Here is a 20,495-nt window from a genome sequence, read left to right on the forward strand (position 1 = left end):
CCACCCGACAGTGCGCGCCGACCTCGTATTAACCGGCGGGTGCCTCTCAGCTCCCGGGGACCCGGGGCTTCCACCTGCCCAGCCTCCTTTGGCGGAATTTCTGGGGAGCCCGGCGTGAGGGGGCGCCAAGGAGCCAGGGGGAAAATCGTAAGGCGCTGGCGAGAGCCTGCAAGCGGTGCTGCCCGCCACTTCCCACCCTCCGGCGCCCCGCCCCGAGGTAGGGGCTTTGGAGGATGCAGCCGGGTGAGCTATTGCTTATGGGGGGGTTCCTCGCACGCTGAAGCGCGAGCACCGGGAAGGGCCTTCCCTGGGAGTTGGGATCCTCTAGCAAAGAGAGGCCCATCCCTCTCCAAACCCCTTTTAACTAGAAGTGCTTCGGAGAAGAACGCTCGGGTCTAGAGACGTGAACAGTCCACCCCCAAACTTGGTGCTATTTTGCCGGCGAGAAATAGGCACTTCAGATCCTCCTGTATCTTTGTATCTAAAATCCTGACTCATTTGATGCATTTGAAGGGAGAGGCGTTTTAAGATTTAGGGACCTAACAAATGAGGGAAGTTGGGGCTTGGCTTGTAAATATTTCGAGGAAAAATTTTTAGGCAATGTGAAGCCATGGTGATCTGTCGCACTCTTGGACACCATTCCTTTTACTGCTATCCTCCACTCACATTTCTTCATAATCAGCAAAAAGTATATTGTAGTTTGTGACTGGGGCATTTAACAGTGGTCACTGGTGCAATGCCAACCCAGAAGGTATAGCAGGAGCGCTGCAGTGTGCCTTTCTGCAGACAGACTTGGCCACCTGGCGAGGAAGCCGCTGCTGCAGCGGTCAGTCTGCGGCATCTTGCGGCTTTGGCGGGCCAGTGCGGTATGGCGTTCTGCTGCCCCCAAGGCAATGCTGGCTTTCCCTATGTGGGGATGGGTAGTTTGTTTTCACTAACTCTCATAAGGAAACTGCAAATCACAGTGACAAGGTAACACATTACTGCATCCAACTAGATTGGACTCATTTTGGAATATTTAAGAGACTAAAGAAATTGTGTCATAAAAATAATTTGTAAAATTCTGAAATGCTATTAAAGAATTGATAGGAATACTTGTTTTATTTGCATGTAAGAATCTCAAAATGAGTGTTGTTTTCTAACTGTACAAAACAAACTCTACAACTCTGCATAAAAGCTTAACCATTGATGTTCTTAAGGCCAGTAACATATTACCAGGTATAAGCATTAAAAGAAACTCAGAAAGGTGTTTCCTAATGCAGTCTCTTCAATGCTAAATTAATAAACATGAAAAACAATGGGTATATTTTCTTATTTACAGCTGGTTTCCTAAAACAAACACTCAAATTGTTGGCATGTTGCATCTCATTTAGTCATTCCGTTATTTGGGGCTGAAGACAGAAGGGACCTTGCTTGCAAACCAGGTATAAAGTGGGAATATTGAACGTCAGAGTGTAGGCTGCATTGCATGCTAGGACAGGCTTCACAAGTTCCTGGCACTCAGAGGGGCTGACAGGTAGCTCTGCATCATGTGCACATAGCTAAGGGTTTCTTGATACCGCAGCCCACTGCAGTCAGAAACTATTCTTGTCCATTATGCAGGGGTTATTGAAAAGAATCCTGAGCCTGCAATGTGTGGCACATCAGGAAAGCAAGAATTCTCCACCACGTTAACAATGGCATGGTGGAGTAATTTAAAACCACAAAACTGAATTAATCTTTTGCAAACATTGGGTGGAAACAATAGAATTTAGGAAGGTCATCTTTATGTTTCTCATTGACTAAAAATTTGTGAGCTGAGATGGATTAAATATCCTTGAACAGAAACAGGCATAAGACTACCAACACCACATAGCAACAAATTTGCCTCAAACACTGCATTTTTAACAGTAAGAAGCAACTAAATAGCAATTATGGTTCTCTAAGCTATTACTTTAGCACAATTCTTATCATCTCAGTCTTGGTGCAGCCATTTATAAGTTTCAAGAACACACAAGAACATCATTTATCTCTCTTGGCAGGCAAATGCTTAACTACCATGCAGAAGGATTATAGATACTTCTTTTTAAATGCATTCATTTCTGTTCTTTGCATCAGTTATCTTAAAGATATTAACAACAAGCAAACCAAATCCTAGAAGAGTTCAGTGCTTGGTTTCATTGTTAATTTCTGATGTATTGCTAATTAATCATTTTTTCCCAAACAATGGCATGTTATTAATTGCTTCTTTGTATTTGTGTGGTGCCTGATGCATTATGGAATTCAATAAATATTAAATCAGCCAATCAGTCCTTTTTGAAAGTTAATTTGGTAGAATTCATACCTTTTCTTTCTGCTAGGTTTTCATTTTAAAGAAGAATAATTGGCACTATATAAAATTAAAAAAAATAAAGTTTGAGGGTAAGGTAGAAGAGGAAAATTCATGGTCAAAATTTCTCATATCAAAAAATGAAAAAATCATAATGAAAAAGTGTGTATAATTTGTTGACTTTCTTGTGGTAGTGAGTTAGCATTGTCACCCAGGAGAAAGACACAGGAGCCAGAGAAAATGGCTAGGAGAGTATGGTATTAGACATATATAAAGTAATCCACCCCACAGCCCTCCTTCTCTTTGAATTCTCAACCAAATTGTGAAAAACTACAAGCATCCAAAAGAAATTAGAATGTTAAATTTTTCAGGGGTAAGCCAAATTAAAGTACATGGCTTAGACTCAAGGCCCAAATGGGGCATCTTTTCCCTCTTCCCCTAACTCAGCATGCTCATCTAGTCACATGGCTGAAGAACAGCCTCCCCAATAGTAGGGCAGGAAGAACTGGCCTGTACAAATCCCTGCACAGAAACCAGACACTAAAAGCCTGACACTTTCTACCCACAAGGCACACACCATGGGTGAGCAAGAGTCCTCTGTGAGAAGGAACCTTTATACATCTACTCTGCCCATGAGTGGCTAGCAGGCCTTTGCAGTTTCCACCATTACTAAGTCTTTCTACCTCCCAAAGTCAAGAAAAAGGGGCTCTGATAAACATCTTCCATAGTACTTTTCTAGAAGTAGGAAGTTATAGCACAAGTTCCCAATTTATGGGCCAGAAAGAAGAAAAGTTTCCACCCTAAGCTATGTAGCAATTGAGGGAAAAGGAGTTGAAGATGACTCAAATTTTGAGGTAGGGTGGAGGAAGAGTTTGAAGTAAAAGAAGACAAACTGGATTTTAGACCTACTGAGATCGAGATGTCAAAAGGATATCAGTATGAAAATATCCAGCAAGCCCATGGAAATGTGGGTAGAGAGGTCAGAACCAGAAGCAGATGTGGGAGTCATCTACACAGATGTTGGAGTCATAGAAATGGAGGAAATGACTAAAGAAGAGAAACTATAGGAAAAAAATTGGAATTGGAATTTTGGAGAATACTCCACCATTTGTGGACTGGTGGAGAGCAAAAGGCAGGACTGGAAGCTATATGGGAAGTGTTCCAACTCAGTGGCTTGCTTGAACCAATGCCCAAATGGGAGGTTTAGAAGGGTGAGGACTGAGGACTGTTTAGCAGGAGACCTCTGGAAACCTTCCAGAGAACTGATTCATATGGCAGGAGAGGCTAGAATCAGAAGTTAATGGGTTGAAAGGAAATGTGAGGGAAAAAGAGTAGAAAATGGTTGTCTATGATCTTTGGAGAAATTTAAATCTAAAAGAGGATGAGTAAGTAAGCAATTGAAGCCTGAATAAAGGCCAATAGCGACCCTTTTGTCTGGATAAGGAAGGGTATTTGAACAAGGTTCTAAGGAACTTGGGAGAAAGAACAGTAGGGGGAGAGGAAGGATTGAAGAGAGGGGAGGAGTCTGCTTTCTCCTGAGACTTGTGATTTAGTAACGTGATTCAACATATCTTGAGGACCCCTTCTCCCAAATGATTCTGTTCTCAAGCTGCTTTTGATGCTGCAGAACTAAAACTAGTGATAGCTCCCTGACCAATCCTGACTACTAATACTCAGACTTGAAGAATTCTTATTAGGGAAAGATAAGACTGCCTTGGAATGTGGCCCAGGCTTTCTGTGTTTATTACAAACCTACATGAAAGTAAGTAAATTACCCAATTGTTAATCACACAAGAACATCCCATTGAATATTACCTCCTTGAGAACAAGAAAAATTAGGTAAGAATGCTCTAACAACAAACTGTTACAAATTAATTGTACTGGTCTTAGACTGGTGGCCTATTTGTGCCCAGACCAAATGTTATATGTGCATGAACTAGAAGGTAAAGTAGTTTATGTCAATTGGAACTACCTAATTTATCTAAAGTAATCTTGAAAATCTGGCAATTTTCAGTCACCAGAATCAGGAAAACCATCATGTGGATGGATTGCTATTGTCTTTTTGTCTTTTGAGTTTGGGAAGAAAAGATAATTGTCATTTTCAGTAAAATCAAATGTCATTTTCAGCAAATATACCCCGGGAAATAACTTTATATTCATTTTACCAAAATAAAAACATTTAAAATAATTTAAAGCTATCCTTATAAGAGAAAATGTTTCAAATGGAATCATTTCAGATTGTTCCTTTAACATTTTAGAAATGTTAGAGCCTAATTAAGATTTGTTATCCTATGGGTTGCCAGGCTGCAGAATCCGTGATAATGCTGTGAACAAAAATTTTTGTGTGAGCTTTATGGATTTTTTAAAAAGTCTGCTGAGTTTGGGGGGCTTAAAAACATCAATATAATTGAACTCTATAATGCTTTGCAGACAGTTTTGAAAAGTAATTATTTATTATCCACAAGCAAATAGAATCATTTATATAGTTTCTACATGGAGTGTAAGATTAGTCATGCAGCAAAATACTGAGTCATTTGGCCAGAAAATTTACTCACAGTTGTATGAACTGCCAGTGGAAAATTTGAGAGCTGTTCAAAAATCAAATTATAAAGCTCTTAGAGTTATAAATCACTGAGAAATATTGTTCATTATTATTCAGATAGTGTAAAATACTTCCCACCATTTCTAAGAATGTGCAATTTACAAAGCAAATTTGAAAGCTGAAAGTGTAGCCTTCTAGATCCAATAGGAGGGCTGTCATATAAGTTAGAAGCCTTTCGACATTTATAAGTTAAAAAGAAAAAAAAAGAGGAAAAAGTAAGGTAGAGAGTTTACAGTAGCATTGTAAATATGTTATGAGATGAATAAAATCTTGATAAATATTTATGAAATAAATTTCATATTGTCTTGACAAAACTACAGCAACATTGAAAAGCTAGATTTCTCCTATTTCTTACAATAATTCTTTGTCATTAAGGACTTTTGTATTAAATATTTTATCCTAACAGATTTGTATGCTAATGCATCAGTGTGCTCATAGCCTGAAAAAATAATGTCACTGAGAGAGCAGAAGTACCAAGTGTACCAAGGAGAACAGAAAATTATGATGAGTAACTGATGATTAGTAAAAAATGTTTCAATAACACATAGTTCCAGAGGTTATTGAAATCATCCCATTGTAATGACATTCCAGGAATCTAGGAACAGAGAGAAAAGTACATGGTAAAATGTCTTTATACAGGCTGTGGGCTGTGGCTCAGTGGTAGAGCACTTGCCTCACATGCGTGAGGCACTGGGTTTGATCCTCAGCACCACATAAAGATAAATAAATAAAATATAGATATTGTGTCAATCTACAACTAAAAAAAATTTTTTTTAAAGTTAAAAAAAATGTCTTTATAGCCCCCAGTACTTTGTAGAGTAAGACAGGGTAACAACCAACCACCACACTAAAATGAAATATAATAGAGTTGGTATCTCAAAGAAGAAAGCCAAAAGCCTGAAACCTATTCTTGGTGGTCCTCTCTCTTCTGTAGATGTTGTTAACCTGTAACTCATCAATGAGTTTCTTGGGATCTGAAATTATATGTAAAATATATGTCTCTTTTGAGGGATGTGATCCATAACTTTTATTAGGTTCTTAATGAGTTGACCCCTCCCCACCAAATGAGAATCATCAGAACCATACAAATCAACACAGATACTAACCCTTCTGAATGCAGTATCAAATAATTCTCTCCCTCCACCAACATCATCATCACCTAAGTACCCTTTCAGACAGGGAAAAGCTTCTTAAGCATTATCAGTTAAGGGTGAGCAAAGAGGACTTTCTACTCTCACCTTTAAAATCTCGGGGAAGTCTCCCAAGTGCTGGCGAAGAGTGAACGTTGGGTGCTGTGAGTTTCCTTGTCCTCCTGCAACTTTAAACATATGGGGAGGGAGATAAATGAGTTCCCTAAGGCCACTTCCATTGGGATGTCAGTTCTAACCCTAAGAGGAGAAAGACTGGGTGAACTATCTAGGACCACTTCCAAAGACTTTTGTCAAATGAAGTAGGGCTAACTTGATTCCCAAGCTGCTTTCAGATCGATTAATTAATTCAATTAATTCAACTAACTTCAATCCTACATTGCTTGTCCATTTTTAAATCCTTGTTAAATATTCTGTATATAACCAATGGCTGGATATAGCTCAGTTGATAGAGTACTTGCGTTGCATGCACAAGGCCCTGGGTTCAATCCCCGGTACAAAAAAAAAAGAAAGAAATATTGTATATAACCAAACAGCATTTTTATCTTTTTTTTTGGTAGGTATTTTAATGGATAAGCCCTTTCTGAGCCAACAGCACTGGCCCTAAAATCTAGTCTTGGATTCAGAGTGCAAAAATTGCCATAGTCTTAAGGCCTAAAAGAGGAATAGAAGGTCTTAGTATCAAGCTCCTAGAAACTACTCCTGGATGTTCTGGTGAATGTAGCCATGGCTCTTCTTAAATCCTGCCTGAACCACAATTTGTGAGACTTTCTGATAAACGATTTGCTGTGAGTCTTCAGACCTGGTATCTGAATGAGGGTAATTCTGTACTTCATGGTAGGAATGCTACTCATCCATATCAAGTGCTCAGCTTTACCCAGATGTTATTTCTAACTTCCCTCAAGAGCAGAATGCTATGGTTTGAGTGTGTGGCCCTCAAAAACTCATGTCCTTATCTTGGGAGTAGATTTATTTTAAAAGGGCAAGTTCAATCTCTTCTCCCGCTCCCCCACTTTTTCCCTGCTGCTTATGGGATGACCCAACAAGAAGCCCCTCACCAGAGGCTGACACCTTGATAGTGGACTTTGCACCTCCAGATTTGTGAGCCAATAAATTCCAATCATTATAAATTGCCCACTCAGTGGTTTTCTGTTATAGCATCAGAGAATGGACCAAGACTCTACCCTTGGTATTCTTGTGGACCTCTGCTTCTCCTCAACATTATTTTCCCAGGAGACTGTCTCAGTGACCACATTCTATCACAGCATGAAGCTATGCTGTCATTTAGGCAACTGTCTCATTCCAGCGAGCAGGTCTAGTTTCCTGAGGAATCCTGATCTCTCCGACTGGTCAGTTCTATTCCCTCCCATGTCCCTTCTGACCCTCTAGGCTATGAAGAGTTGACACAACATTCATGCATTCTACACATAAACAGACTTTGAATCAACACCATTCCCTGAGTGCCTCAGAGCCCTCTGGGGCCAGTGAACACTGTTTTTGCACAATTTAATTTCATGACCATTTGTAATGTGACAGGAATCCACCATAAGAAAGCATTGCAGGGGCTGTAGTAAATGCAAACGCCCCAAAGACTGACAATCTGGTAAACTGTTAAAAGTTAGTGCCTGAATTAAAGGGCACCAGTGGACCCTGGGGGTTGGTTGGTGTCATTGTTCACCTGTCCCCCTCACTGAAAAAGCATGAGTCAGCATGCACTAGTCTTCCTCATTACTGAATGTCCACCTTAGTGTGGACAATCTAGTTATCTGTAGTCAAAGCTGACTGTTAGTATCTACCTCTGCTTGACCTCTACTAAGTGTGTTGTATGCATTAACTCATTCAATCCTCACAGCAGCCACAAGTAGGTACAACTTATCCTATTTTATAGATGAGAACCCTGAGGCTTAAAGATATAAGAAATCCCCCCAAAATCATACAACTAGAAAATGGCATAAGGAGTCTCCAGCATTTCAGAAACCCTGTCTTTAAAATGCTTTATGATTCCCATGCCTGAGCATTAAGAACAAATTTAATTTTGACTAAAAAGTAGTGAAACTGTGGTTGGTAAAATCTATTTTCTATATATCATTGTTGTCCATTATTTTTTAGAATAACAAATGAACACCATATAAACAGGTAATTGTGCATAAATGCAGGGGTTGTTTGTTTGTTTGTTTGTTTTGATACTGGGATTGAACTCAAGGGCACTCCACTACTGAGCCACATCCCCAGCCCTTTTTTGTATTTTATTTAGAGACAGGGTCTCACTGAGTTGCTTTGTGCCTTGCTTCTGCTGAGGCTGGCTTTGAACTTGCAGTCCTCCTGTCTCAGCTTCCTGAGCCTCTGGGATTACAGGCATGTGCCACTGTGCCCAGCTAAACTCACTTTTTAAGGTCACCAACTTATACTACTTAGCATTTTAGTTTTTTAAAAAAATTGGTGACATACATTTTATTTTAACCAAATAAAATAACACTTCAATCCTACATTGCTTGTCCATTTTTAAATCCTTGTTAGATACCCTGTATATAACCTATGGCTAGGGATATAGCTCAGTTGGTAGAGTGCTTGCGTTGCATGCACAAGGCCCTGGTTTCGATCCCAGTACAAAAAAAGGAAATCTTGTACATAACTAAACAGCATGTGATATAGATGTACATAAATAGATGTAGAAGTAGATGTACATATACTCTTTAGCTTTTAGTTTCTTTAAACTTCTCATTTAAATATATCTCTAGAATATAGTATCAACTGAAAATTTCTAATAAAGTTTTATCTCAGCTAATGAGAAATGCTGGCTATTGAAAATTCTGAGGCCAACTGTAATTCTGTTTAGTATTCTGTTAGTATTTCAGCTTACAAATTAGTCAAACAAACAAGATTGAAATTACCACCTGCCACAATCCCACTTCTGAAGGAATTCCTCTTAGTCAGGGATTGCTGGGCAGCTGTCCTTCCTCTCTTCTGACCATCCTTAGTCAACCTTCACTCAGATTAATGAGGACCAACCTGCCACTCAAGTAGTGTCAGATGTTTATTGGCTGTGAAATCAAGATCCTCTCCTTTAACCTGTGAGGACCTAGACTACCTCTCCTAATCCTTCAACCTAACAAAATTCTTCTTATTAAAAATTTATAGTTTAGTGGCAGAGCACTTGCCTAGTATGTGTGAGGCACTAGGTTCGATCCTTAGCACAACATAAAAATGAAACAAAATAAAGGCATGCTGTCCATCTACAACTACAAAATAATTATAGTTTTCATTATTACAATGTCATTGCCACTTACCCATCACTGTCACGTGAGTAAGTTCCACCTAGCACTCCCAGGAAGCTAACAAAGGCAGGAGTGGGGGTCTGGGCAGACTCCCACTTTGGAAAAGGGCCTCTATTGGAGATGCCCTGGCTCTAATCACTTTTCCTTACATTTTTATGTAATATTGAGGTTTGTCTAATAACATCATAGATATTGAAGTCAATTATCTCTGCTTCTTGAAGCCCTCTTTGTCCCTACTGTTGTAAATGCCCTTTGTATTCCTATGTGATTGAGCTAACCATGTATGAGAGGAACCTGGTCCTATTCCCTTCAGTTAATAATAAAAGTATTACTGTTAATAAATTCATATGCCATTAATATAACTAAGATATCAATTCATACTATTATTATTCCCAGTTCACAGGCAGGGAAACAGAGGCACAGAAAAGTTACATAGGTAGTAAGTATTGGAGCCAGGGCTATGGATCCATAAAGCTTGGTTCTAAAGCTGAGTTTAAAACAATTTGTGACCCTCCTTCATTTTCTAATATACTTGGAAGAAATTCAGACTGGACAAACTACCTACATGGCAAAATTTTACCTCTACCAAAAAAAAAAATATCTCACTAAACTTTCTGTGCTTTTATAGAAAAACAGATTTATTCGTCCCTTTTTTCTGAGAACACTATGTATGTTTGCCCAAGGTTCAGTCTGCCCCTGGCTATTCAAACAACTTTCCCACTAATAGAGCCAAGAGCTCACAGCATTGTTCCACAATGCTACAGCTGCTGAGTCTCCTGTTGCCTCAGTCTGCAACACTCCTGGACCTTGAGGTTAGGTTGCATATTTTGAACTCACTGTACCCACCTGTCCTCCTTGTTTTTATATGACTTCTTGGGCCTCTGCTGGCTTAAAAAAATCCACTTCATCTCCTAGGGCTTCTTTCTTTGATCAAAAGCCATCCCTTAGCATCTGAGTGGGATTGGTTCCAGGATCCTTAAGGATACCAAAACCCATGGATGCTCAAGTGCCTTAAACAAAATAGCATAGTACTTACATATAAACAAACATCATCCCAATACTGGATCACTTATATAGTACAATATGAATATTATGTGAATATATATCAGACTGTATTGTTTAGAGAATACTGATAAGAAAAAATCTGTTCATGTTCAGTACAGAAGCAGTTTTTTTTTTCCAAACATACTTTATCTGGGGACAGTTGAATCACAGATGTAGAACCCATGGATACAAAGAGCCAACTGTACTTGCTTTCTCTATATGGAGTCAGTTTCTTGGTTCTGACTTGCCCTGCAGCTGCCCACACCCAGGCTTGCTTCTGCAACAGAGAAGCAGACAGTCCCTGGCATTCCTTTTCATGTATGTTACTCTACGAATTTATTGATAGCAAAATACTATTGCTCATAAATATGTTTTCAAAGTGACCTATACATAGGAAATAGATAGGATAAAAACGTATAATATAGTTGACCTTTTTTATTTTAATTTTGCTTCAAGATAGTATGAAGAACTATTAAGCCGGGCATGGTGGTGCATGCCTGTAATCCCAGCAGCTCGGGAAGCTGAGGCAGGAGGATCACAAGTTCAAAGCCAGCCTCAGCAAAATCGAGGCCCTAAGCAACTCAGTGAGACCCTGTCTCTAAATAGAATACATAAAAGGGCTGGGGATGTGGCTCAGTAGAAATGGTACATTGGTAAATGGTAACCAGCTTATTTCATTAATATATGCTGTCAATATAGAGTATAATAGGATAGATATTTCAAATAAAAATCGGCTTGTCCTTTCATTTCATAATTGATTAGATAAATTAATAGTTGAAAGTTGAATCCCTCCTGATTTTTATGCATAGACATTAATTCTAGGATCAAAATTATTATATTTTGCCAATTTAAAAAATTGATCTATAAGCTATTAAAGTTGTAAAATATACTCAAAGTAAAAAGCATAATGATCTCATCTTGCTCTCAGCTTTTGAGATGAATAAAATGTTCTACATTCCTTTAAAATATGTGAAATGGAGGATGTTTTGCATGACTTACAGTTATCCTAAAATAGAATTTTTAATTGATTTTACTCTTGTTTTAGGCTTAACTCTGCTTTTGATGAATGAAGGAGAAAGGCATATAAATGTTGGGAGGACAGGTATTAAAAGAAGAATAGGGACGGAGAAGATGCTCAAAAAAAAAATGGTATTTCTTAGAAACTATTTTGGAGGCCCTAGAATCATAAGAAAACTTATTTAGAGCCCCTCTGAGTTCCTGTGCAGATTTTCAGATGGTTTTACCCATGGATTCTGGCTTTTTGTTGACAACTGATGGAGACAGGTGACATTGTGGAGTAGTTAAGATTGTCTTCCACTGTTCCCAGCCTCTGATGTCTGTGCTGTTACCTCTCTGCTGTAGAAATCTTCTTGAACACATCAAGATGAAAGTCAGCCAGGCACACTGTCTAAATAAGATAAAACAAAGATGGGTCACTTAGCACTTGGTTCTCTTGCCAGGTCATGAGGCCACCACGTGTGGAGTCAAGGGTACTAGCAATACCAGGGGTGTTGATCCAGTGGTAGAGATCTGAGTGCTTATGCTTGAAGAAAACAGCAAATAATACCCCCATTTTCTTTGAACTAAATCTTCGCCAATGGAGATAGAACTTGATCGGTGGTAGGATAGGTCATGTCAGAACACGGAATCAGAAATACTAGCCTTTCCTAATACAATGATAATACTCCAGTAAACAAATAATGTAGGTCAAGGCACATTGTCAGTATCGCATATCCCCAGGAAGATAACAGATGAGAGTGCTAGTAGCAAAAGGAATCTACTGGTTGGCAATAGATACCCAGGCAGTCAGGAGGAGCCCCATCATGTTATTATCAGTCAGAGTTCTGGCAAGAAACAGATGACCCACTAAACTAGGATTTCCATAAAGTTTTAACCAAGGAACTCTTTAAGAAGGTGTGGGCTGAATACAGAGAAGCCCATGAGGGATAGAGCTGTTCTACGGGGCTATCATAATGGGAATGTTATCAGCCCTAGACAAAAGGCAGAGGGAAGGCAGTGATTATTGCAACCTGAAAGGAGTGGGTCATATAGACAGGGACACTAAAATCTGAAGCAAACCCACAAGAAGGGAGCCAGGAGGATAAATGCTCCTAACTCACTGTTCTCTTTCCCTCTGAATTGCCACCTGGACACTCCATTGGCTGAACTCAGCCAGAAAGAGAGAAAGGGAGCCCAAACAGGTCAACCTCCAGACTGAAGAGTAGAGATGGCTAAAGAAGAGATTCCTAGGGACAAAGAAAGGATGTCCAACATGGATGTATGAGCAGGTCTATAGGCCATGATGAACCAGCCAAGTCACCATTCTCTGGAAGAACAGAACCACAAGGGCAGAAACTTAGGCAAGGGGAGCCCTGTAAGGGATTAAGTCAAGTGAAAAGCAACAACACAGTTGGAATTGATAATCTATTGCAAAGCCTACATAATGAAAGTCCTTTAGTTTGCTTGCAGTTTAGCAACGAGGGCTCATTGCAAGGGTACACCGGGGACCTCAGTTCCCTCATCTTTAAAATGTAAATATAACTTGTATGTATCTCACAGAGTTTCTGTGAGGATTAAACAAGTTTGTACAGGTTAGATGCTTAGATAGTAATAGATTAATAGAATGTTTAGAATAGACATAGATGGAGGATTCAGTAAATGAAATGTAAGCTGGTTTTATTCTTATTAAGTGAAGGACAGAGGATTGGAAAAGTCTGAAGAAGTCATATAGGGCATCTAGAAAGCAAAATGGTTAATTTGCATGACACTGCATGATATCACTATGTATTCATTAAATTAGCTTGAATAAAACTCATCCATATTTCCAGCAACTGGAAAGACTGAGGCAGAAAGATTGCAAGTTGGAGGCCAGCCTCAACAACATAGTGAGACCCTCAGAAACTTAATGAGACCCTATCTCCAAATAAAAAATAAAAAAAGAACTGAGGTAAAGCACTCCTGTATTCAATCTCCAGTCTTCCCCACCCCCACCCCCACCCCCCAAAAGCAAGCACATCCATCTGCTTTGACCAAATAAGAATATTTTCTTCCCTTTTCCATTATGAAAGTTGAAAGTGATTCAGGTCTGTAGTCTCTCAATATACTTAATGTTTTTTAGTTAGGCTCATGAATACTTACCAATCCAGTCTAAGTAATGCTGTGAGATTTGGGCAGCATTGTTGAATTATCCTAAAGTATATTGACCATCTTTTTAATCAGGATATTGCAGGAATTACTTGAGAATTTGAAAATGGAAAAAGTTAAGGGCTGGGGATGTGGCTCAAGTGGTAACGTGCTCTCCTGGCATGCGCGGGGCGCTGGATTCGATCTTCAGCATCACATAAAAATAAAATAAAGATGCTGTGTCTACTGAAAACTGAAAAATAAATATTTAAAAAATCTCTCTATATATTCTCTCTCTCTCTCTCTCAAAAAAAGAAAATGGAGAAAGTTAAAAGAGTAAGTTAAAATATTCACTAATAGACATTAGTAAAACCTAGTAATTTCCCTCCAGAAGTTAAGAACACTATGGTGAGAATCTCACTCCTGCATTTGTTTTGCTCAGTGAAGTGCTATTCATGTTGAAGTACTCAGAGTGGACCCAATCAATTGGAGCCATGCCAATCCTGATTTCTGTTCTTGTAGTACATATATAATTTTTAAAAAGTACTATGGACATCTCCTTTCCCATGTCCTACTTTGCTAAGAATTTGGGTTGAAACTAATAATCCATTTCATAGAGATCACTACACCAGCCATGGGATATTTAGAATTACATTGGCATTATTTTCCTGAATTTTGAGATACATTTAGAGGGGAGTCTTCAGTTCATATTCTTTTCTAAGTACTGCAAGGGATCTTTATATGCCTAACATGCCAAAACTGATATGTATGGAAAGCAATCCAAAACTTTGGAAACCTATGAAAGGGTATTTGAGTTTATTGTAGTACTGTGTTGTTTACCTTTCACAATCTTTATTTAATTCGTAATAGGGGATTCATATTTAAATACAAAGGCACATGAGACACTGTTGTAGGGAAGAGGGAAGGCATTTATTAAAATAAACCTGTGCCAGGTTCAGAGGGCACAGCTTTTGCTATAATCAATCAATCTCCTGAACCAAGAATTCAGGTAGTTTCAGAGATTTATACCCAGCATGTAAGGGGAGGGGCTCAGAAGTTCACAGTCTGCAGAAGTTCACATTAAAGCAGCTTTTTCTTTCACTGTTCTGGGCAAGTTAACCGTTCAAGGACAACACCTGAGAAGGGAGGGGCTTCTTCTCCCTTCTCTTTCCTCCCCCTGCCGGCTGTTACCATGGAGCCCAATTATAACTTATCTTAAAAATGTAGACATCTCTGTGAAGCCCAGCTCAAGGCCAGAGGCCTTGTTTGCACATTTCTTTTTCTTCTTTTCTTTTTTCTTTTTCTTTCTTTCTTTCTTTTTTTTTACATTTTCTAGCTCTTTTAATGTTTTCCTTTACATGTAATATACATGAAGCTCTTTGATTCATCACAGTTAATTGTGGGTGTGATGAGAGATGAGGAACTTCATGTGTTTTGTTTATAAATTCTGCTGATTTTGATAACTCCTTTATTTTCATGGCTTGGGCTTATTTGTCCATTATTTAACATTTTTTTGGGGGGGGGAAGTCTGTCCTATGTTAAATTATTTCTTTTTTTCCATTTTAAATATATTTTTTTATTTCTTACATACATGACAATAGTGGAATGCATTACAATCATAATTATCCATTCACAGCACAATTTCTTGTAACTGTATATAAAGTATGTTCACGCCAAATTATGCCATTATACGTAAGCGCTCTCTCTCTCTTTTTTTTTTGCATTACAATTTTTAATACACCTTTATACCACAATTTATCATATCTCTGTTTGTATATAAGGTATTGTTTGCACATTTCTACAAAGTACTATATTGGATTCGTTTGTGAAAAACTAGTAAGGGGGTGTCTAGCACCTGGAGTTCTGGTATCTTCCTGGCCTGTGGCCAAGTAAAACAGGGCGACACAAAAATAGGAAGTTTATCTACATTGAACTCTTTTGCAGAGACTCTTTTGCTGACAGTCCTAAAATCAGCCATGGTGAAGATTTCTGGAGAAGCCCAGTTAAGACTTTTCTGTGGATAAAGGGGGTGCCACTTCAACACCAGAATTATATTGGATATTCACATAGTTTCCTTAAGTTTTAGTAACTTTTTTTCCTTAGAATTTCAGTATTGGCTTTTGGATTCTTGTATTAATTGCATTACTGAATTGTTTTGTACCAGGGATTGAATCCAGAGATCCTTAAATACTAGGCCACATCACCAGCCCTTTTTTATTTTTCATTTTGAGAAAGTGTCTCACTAAGTTATTTAGGGCCTCAATAAGTTGCTGAAGCCACTTTTTTTTGGGGGGGCGGGGTTCTGAGGATTGAATTCAGGGGCACTCAATCACTGAGCCACATCCTCAACCTATTTTTTTTAATATTTATTTTTTAGGTTTTTTTTTAAGTGGACACAATATTTTACATTTATGTGGTGCTGAGGTTCGAACTCAGTGCCTCAAGCATGCTAGGTGAGTACTCTAACACTGAGTCACAATCCCAGCCCCCAACCCTATTTTTTAAAAATATATTTATTAGTTATTGATGAAATTTTATTTTATTTATTTATTTGTACGTGATGCTGAGAATCAAGCAAGAGTTCTACCACCGAGCCACAATCCCAGCACCCCCACACCCCCAATCCCCCTCCCCGACAACCCTATTTTGTATTTCATTTAGAAACAAGGTCTCACTGAGCTGCTTAGTGCTCACCCTTTCTGAGGGTGGTTTGAACCCATGATCCTCCTGCCTCAGCCTCCCAAGCCACTAAGATTACAAGAGTGTGCTACCACACCTAGTTATATCATTGATTTCTTAAAAGCAAATATAAATGCATTAAAATTCATATTTTCAACTACATTTGCTTTCATTTGTCACAAAGCTGCTCTTTGTTTCGTTACATATTGTGTTTTTCATAATTTGGCTGATGCTTAGAACATTGTTTTTCAACTAGGGGTTATAACCCATTAGTGAGTTGTGAAGACAATTTAATGTGCTATGACCAGTACTTTTTATTTTTAAATTATAGTTAATTTGCACATATTAATTGTACAAGTTAAGGGTTTCATTGTGACAATTCTATACATACAATGCAACACCTTTTGTGTGTGTGTGTGTGTGTGTGTATGTGTGTGTGGTGTTGGGATTGAACCCAGGGCCTTGTACACGAGAGGCAAGCACTCTACCAAATGAGTTATACTCCCACCCTAATTCAACTCCTGTTAAAGCGAACTAAAATAGAGTAGATAAAACAGAAACTGAGAAAATACCTTGCATGTATGAGGGTAAATATGTTTAATTACTTTTTTTTTCATGTGTGTGAAAACACATGCAGGCATGCATTTTCCCAACCAATATGTAATTTTTGGCCCTTCCTCCCTTTTTCTATCCCCAAAAATGCAATTTTTCTGTGAGTTGAAGAAAAACAAAAAAAAAATTGAAGGCAGGCATGGTGGCACATATCTGTAATCTCAAGAGCTCAGGAGGCTGAGGAGGCAGAGGCAGGAGGATCATGAATTCAAAGCCAGCCTCAGCACCACTAAGGTGCTCAGCAACTCAGTGAGACCCTGTCTCTAAATAAAATACAAAATAGGGCTGGGGATGTGGCTCAGTGTTGAGTGTCCCTGAGTTCAATCCCTAGTACTAAAATAAATAAATAAATAAATAAATAAAAAATTGAAAGTGACTGGCTTATATTATTAATCCAACCACACACATATCTTGTATATTATCATGCCTGTGATTATATTTAATTTGTCAATGTAAATAACAATCAGGTATTCTCTGAAGATGAATTCAGTTTGAAAATAGAATAGCACTGCCATGAGAATATTAAACTATGAATATATGCAAGAAGGTTGAGACCAAGGGAAGTCTTGAAAAGGCAAAATGGCAATTACATAAGAAGTTTTGAATCAATATCTTTGGCTACAAGTAACAAAGGTTGCATTAGTGCAAGATTGAGCAGATGTCCTTGGAAAAGTAATTTTTTGTGTGTACAAACTTGCTATTTTGGTTGGGATATGAAGTGTCCCCCTAAGACGCATATGTTGAGGGTTTGGTGGCAATGCAGCATTTTTCAGAGCTGAGATTTTGAGGAGGTGATTGGATCATAAATAAATCCAGGAATAATAGAATGGTTTACCAGGAAGCTGTGGAGGCTTTGGGAGGGGGAACCTGGTTGAAAGAGTGGATTCTTGTGGGCAGGCCCTTGGGAACTGTATCTTGTCCATGACCCCTTTCTCTGTCTCTGCTTCCTAGCTGCCATTTGGTGAACAACTTTCCTCTGCCACACCCTTCCACCATATTATTCTGCCCAAAGTAATGGAGCAAAATAAATCTTTTTTTTCCTCTAAGTTGTCTGTGTTAGGTCTTTTAGTCACAGCAACAAAAAGCTGACTAACAGTTGCTGGGGCCTTTGTTTAAAGTTGTGGTTCTGGTAGAGATTTTTGTGAATAGTTCTTATTATCAGGCATACATGGAGGGGATCCCCTTCTTTATAATCTCCTGGATTTTTTTTTATTTAGTTTTTGGTTAGGACTTAACAAAAGTGACTCCATTTAGATTTTGACAGTTTTCACAAATCTTATCCCCTGCATCTACCTAGGAAATTTATCAAAGGGCAGAAAGCAATATGATAATTTTTTTTTACTAGGAAACGACAATATTTAAGACACAACCATAGTCATAACATTTCTTTTGACTTTGCTAATTGGCAGGTAATATAAATATTGAATCACCTGTTTTTGGATGTTATAACAGAATATTGACCTGAATTTTAAAAGAGGTCTGATGTATACATTTATGACTGGTTTTGAGTAAATATTATGCTTATAAATAAACTTAAAGAATTGCTTTTTAACCAGGAGAAAAATTTGACACAACTAGGAATAATACAAATGTTGTTTTTTGTAAACTAACTTTTCCCCAATTTTTTTGTTGTGATAAAATGTATGTAACAAAATTTACCATCTCAACTATATGTAAATGTACAGTTACATTCATATCATTGTGCAACCATCACCACCATCGGTCACCAGTATGCTTTTCAACTTGCAAAACTTAAATTCTGGGGGCTCAGGATGTGGCTTAAGTGGTAGCACGCTCGCCTGGCATGCGTGAGGCACTGGGTTGGATCCTCAGCACCATGTAAAAAAAAGAAAGATATTAAAAAATAATAATAACCTAAATTCTGTACCCATTGACCAATAGCTCATTTTCCCCTTTTCTCCAACTTCTAGCAGTACCTTTCTACTTTCTTTCTGTATGAGTTTAACTGTTCTAGGTACCTCACATAGGTGAAATTATATCGTATTTGTATTTTTGGACTGGCTTATTCAATTTAGTGTAATGTCATCAAGGTTCATATATGTTGTAGCATGCGTCAGGTTTTTTCTTTTTAAGGCTGAATTATATATATATATATATATATATATATATATGTACCACTTTTTGCTTATTCATTTGTCTGTTGATGGACACTGGGTTGCTTCTACCTTTTAGCCATTGTGAATAATGGTACTGTGAACATGGGTTCACAAGTATCTCTTCAAGACCTCGCTTTTTAATTTTCCATAGCAGCCATATCATTTTACATTTCCAACAGTGCACAGTGGTTCCCATTTCTCCATATCTCACCAACACTTTTGATTTTGGCTTTTTATCAGTAGCTATCCTAATGGATGTAAGGTAGTATCTCATTGTGATTTTCATTTGCATTTTTCTAATGATTAAAGATAATGAGCATCTTTTCATGTAATATTGGCCATTTGTATATCTTTTATGCATAAATGCCTATTCAAATCCCATTTTTGAGTCTAGTTGTTTGGGTTTTTGTTACATTTTAGTAGTTCTATACATTCTGGTTATTAATCCCTTATCAGATGCATAATTTGAAATATTTCCTCATATTATTCAGATTGCCTCTTTACTCCTTTTATAATGATTTGATGCACAAAATCTAAACATTTTTTATGAAGTTCAATTTTTCTATATTTTTTGTTATCTATGTTTTTGGTGTGATAGCCAAGAAATCATCATCAAATCCAATAGCATAAATATTTGCCTTGTTTTGTTTTGAGAGTTTTATAATTAATTTGGTTTTAATGATTTGCAAGCCAAAAGGAATATTTAACAAGAATAAAATTTTAATGTAACAAATCGTGAGTATTGAAGACCTATCTATGTAATATGAAGAATTATAAAAAAGGTTTTTATACTTTATTTCATGTACTATGTGTGATTTTTCAATTTTATAATGAACATTGTTGCTTTCAAAATAAAAAGAAGAGAAATAGACTTCTCAATTATCACCTTCTATAGGACCGTAAACTCTGAAATCCTCAGCAGAAAACTGACATTCCATTTTGCAGTAGAAATGTATTAGTAAAGTTCTGGTTGTCATAACAAATACCATAGACTATGTAACTTTAATACCAGAAGTTTATTTCTCACAGTTCTGTAAATTGGGAAGTGCAAGATTAAGGCTCATCAGACAGTTTCCTTCCTCATTGCATCCTTTATGGCAAAGAAAGAGGAGTGATCTCTCTCTTTTCCTCTTCTTATAAGGCTACTAAGCCTATTGCACTAGGGCCCTATACTTACAATGTTATTTAAACTTAATTACCTCCTACAGTCCCTATCCTCAATCAGAGTCACATTGGGGGATAAGTCTCAACATACAAATGGGTAGGGGACAGAATTCAGTGCATAGCAAGATTTTATTTCTTCTTAACAGACAAGCTTGTACAGTTGAGAAGAGGAGAAATCATAGAAAAGACAGGGAGTTACCAAGTAGTTTTATAGTATAAGTGAAATTTCAAGTGGAGTATTGATCTATTTTATGAATAAGTAAAAAATAAATTGCAGGAATAAGGGCTCTACTTCACTACCTTGGGTTTACTGAAAGTGTCATGATTAGTTGGAAAAAACATAACAACAAAAGGAGGGAGTGAGACATGTGTTGAGAGAACCTGCCTAGAGGCAAATAATCTTGTCTTTTCAATTGTGGAGAA

At 37.8% G+C, this 20,495-nt stretch overlaps 1 protein-coding gene across 4 annotated transcripts in view; it reads left to right on the plus strand.

Moving 5' to 3' along the window:
• Positions 1 to 93: 93 nt before the first annotated feature.
• The window catches only part of Bend6 (BEN domain containing 6), a 61,567-nt gene continuing 41,165 nt past the window's right edge, over positions 94 to 20,495 (plus strand). For 3 of the 4 annotated variants that reach the window (XM_015487950.2, XM_048805568.1, XM_048805569.1), the window contains exon 1: positions 117 to 243. The gene's annotated coding sequence lies outside the window, so the exon portion shown is untranslated. Of the gene's footprint in view, positions 244 to 20,495 lie in introns of all 4 variants that reach the window. The other variant, XM_048805567.1, reaches the window with a different exon arrangement.

Source organism: Marmota marmota, unplaced genomic scaffold (assembly GCF_001458135.2).
Source record: "Marmota marmota marmota unplaced genomic scaffold, marMar, whole genome shotgun sequence".
Lineage (NCBI taxonomy): Eukaryota > Metazoa > Chordata > Mammalia > Rodentia > Sciuridae > Marmota > Marmota marmota.